The sequence below is a fragment of the Microtus ochrogaster genome, unplaced genomic scaffold, assembly GCF_000317375.1.
Source record: "Microtus ochrogaster isolate Prairie Vole_2 unplaced genomic scaffold, MicOch1.0 UNK2, whole genome shotgun sequence".
Lineage (NCBI taxonomy): Eukaryota > Metazoa > Chordata > Mammalia > Rodentia > Cricetidae > Microtus > Microtus ochrogaster.
The window spans coordinates 3,094,380-3,097,948 of record NW_004949100.1 but is presented as its reverse complement, the minus strand read 5'-3'; positions in this window follow the sequence as shown (position 1 = coordinate 3,097,948).

Below are 3,569 nucleotides of genomic sequence, written 5' to 3'. Positions count from 1 at the left end.
ATTCATTGTTAATACACACATTTTATCTCTGCATCAAGTGGCAGCAACTATCTTAATTTAACCCATTTCTATTAATCTGTATATCACCACATGTAAGTGGCTTACCAGTTAAAATTTTAACTGGTGTCTGTCTCAGGTGGAGGATCCATGGTGTCTCTGACTCCGCTTTCTTCCTCACAGAATTCAGTTCTGTCTTCTTTGCCTATCTAAGTTCTGCCCGGTCAACTAGGCCAAGGCAGATTCTTTATTCATTAACCAATGAAATCAACGCACAAGTGAGTGTCTTCTCACAAGCTTTCTTCTTTTACCAAGAAGCATGAGAAGTGGGAATGTGTTGAACTACCATCTGATTAAACATCTCTTACCAGTCTGCTTGGTATCTGTAGTCTCTTAAAGTCTGCAGGACATCTCTCCAGACACTTCGGGCTAAAGGCTTCATTGAGAAGTCTGGTACAATTCTATTAGGTCTGATTTTATGTGTTATTTTCCCTATTTCTCTTGCAGCTTTTAATACGCTTTCTTTCCTCTGTGCGTTTGGTGGTTTGATTGTTATGTGGTGAGGAGTTTTTCTAGTCCAATCTATTTGGAGTTATGAAAGCTTCTTGCATCTTTATAGGCATGTCCTTAGGTTAGGAACATTTTCTTCTATGATTTTATTTAGAAATATTGTCTGGACTTTTCAGCTAGAAATCTCCTTTTATTACTATTATTCTTAAGTTTGGTCTCTTCAGAGTGTCTCAGATTTCTAGGATGTTTTGTGTCAGAAATATTTTGCATTAGAATTTTCTTTAAGATGAATCTGTTTGCTCTACTGAGTCTTCAATACCTAAGAGTCTTTCTTTCATCTCTTGTATTCTGTTGGTGATGCTGTCATTTGTAATTTCTGCTGCCTTACCTAGATTTTGCATTTTGAGAATTCAGTTTGTGTTTTCTTGAGTATTTCAATTTCCATTTTCAGGTTTAGAACAGTTATACTCATTTCTGTCAACTGTTTCCCCCCCCCTTGGTTTTCCTGGCATTCTTTAAGAAATTTATTGATTTCCTCGTGCTTGTTTTCATTATCTTTATCTCAATTTCTTTAAGGGTTTTTTTTTTCATTTCTGCTTTAACAACTTCTTTCAGTGTGTGTGTGTGTGTGTGTGTGTGTGTGTGTGTGTGTGTGTGTGTGTGCTTTAGGTATGTTGGGAAAGTCAAGGCTTGCTGCGGTGGTATGATTGGGCTCTGGTGGTAACATATTACCTCAGATGTTAACTTTTTAGACCTAAGTGTAGGCATCAGCGTTTGAGGTGATTATAGATCTAGGTGTCAACTTTTGGATCTGTCTTTCTTGGATGGTAATTTTCTTCCTTGGTTTCTGTTTCTTCTTTAGTCTGCTAACTGTTGTGGCCTGAGGATTAGTAGAGGGTCGCCACCTGTGTTGGTGGCTGGACTTATGATGGCCTGGATGGCCTCTGGTCCAACTGGTGCTTGCTATTCAAGTTTAGGGATAAAGTTTTGTCTATTTGCATGGCCTCTGATCTGGCTGGGGTCCCAGGGTTCTGGATGTTGGCCAGAACCAACACTTCTGGCAGGGTAGCAGTCTTCTGCCTGGTTTTCAGGTAGTTAGCCTGGTCTTTGGAATTCCAAATGCTTGTCTGATGTCCTCTATTGTGGCTTGGTCCCTTGATAGGGTGGAAGGCTTCCATAAGAGGTGTAGACTGGGATATAGGGATGAGAGAATGGGCAGTAGCAGTTATGATGGGCATCTCATTGTGGGATGAAGTCATAGCTAGGGGTCAGGATTCTGGCTGCCCTCTCGTAGACAAGGAGGCTCCACCAGAGATGTGGAGTGGGATATGGTGGCAATGAAATGAACAGTGGTTGTAGTTATGTTTGGCTACGTAAAGACTGGTGGTCTTACTTGGGGCTCAGGATGCTGACCTGGCCTCTTGTAGAGTAAGAGTCTCCTGCCAGAAATGTGGGCCGTGTAAGGTGACAAGGAGAGGAAGGGCACTTGGGGTTATGCTGGGCAGGTACAGGCATGGGTATCTGGTGGATTGCCCGATCTTTAGGGAAGTGGTGTGGCCTCTGATGGGGTAGAATGCCCCACAGAGCTGCAGTCCGGGATGTGGTGATGAGGAGAGGAGAAGCAGCATTTGGAGTAATGTTGGGTGAGCACAGGCAGGGTGGGAGCATTCTTACCTGGGTTTCAGAATGCTGGCCTGGCCCTGATAGAGTAGGAAGCCTCTGACAGAGGTGCGGGCTGAGAAAAAGTGACTTCTGAAAAGCTTTATAAAATATTTTGAATCTGTATTCATTTAGACCTCAGAGACAAAGTACTTACTCTATAAGATGTAGGGTACACTTAAATCATGATGTTCTAGTAGAATCTTTAAACTTAAGATCATTTAGGCATTAAAGTACTCTGACAAGTTTTATAAAATTTTCTAATTCCTTGAAGAAAAAGATAAGAATGTACTGATATTCTATTATCTTTCTTCCATCTTTCTCTTTCTTTCCTTCCTTCCTTCCTTCCTTCCTTCCTTCCTTCCTTCCTTCCTTCCTTCCTTCCTTCCTCTTTCTTCCTTTTGTATTCTCCTTACTCACATAGGGCTCTTTTTACTGTCCTTTATAATTATTCCATGTTCTGCAGAAGCATAGGAATCAGTTTTTTATGCCCTGTGGGTGTCACTGACACAAACCCAAGAAATACACAATCCAGGGAGAACTAGCCTTCATTCAGTACATGTTGCATTAAAATTACATTTTTACAACTTTTCACAGAAACTTCCAATTGATTAATTATCCTCACATTATTTCTACTTCAGGAAGCCTTATGCTAAGTAACACTTAAATTTACATTTTAAGAAGCAGAAAAATAACAACTAGATAAAAATACTAAAATTTTAATGTTTACAGCCTAGTTCTAAAAGTTAACTCCTAGTTTGTGAAATACATTATAACACAATTGAAACGCACAGAAAACTGAGAAGACACAAGGAGAACACTTTCCATTTGGTAACCTTCTACTAATCGTTTCTACCATTTAATGGCATTCAGGTGTACTTGTTGGTGCTGGGCTCCCAATGGCTATTGGTATCTACATTTTGCCTCCTGTGGTTTTCTTCCAGTGCTCTCCATCTACTCAGAGGAACATTTCTTTGGTGAGAAGTGAAAACCATTCTTTGCTTTTGATTAATCTTCATTTTATTGATTTTTATTGAGCTCTACATTTTTCTCTGCTCCCCTCCCTACCTCTCCCCTCTCCGCTTCAACCCTCTCCCATGGTACCCATGCTCTCAATTTATTCAGGAGATCTTCTCTACTTCCCATGTAGATTAGATCTATGCATGTCACTATTAGTGTTCGAATTATTGTATAATCTTCTTGCATATTGTAAAGATGTGTCACTTGATTTGGTTTAATATAAAAAAAAAAAAAAGGCTGGCTGGCCAGTTATTCAGGAAGTAGGTGCAAAGACCAAACTGAGAATGATGGTAAGGAGAAGGGAGAGTTAGGAGTTGCCAACCAGACACAGAAGGAGCAAAAGATAAATGTGATAAAGAAGGTGGCTAATAAGGAACCACCAT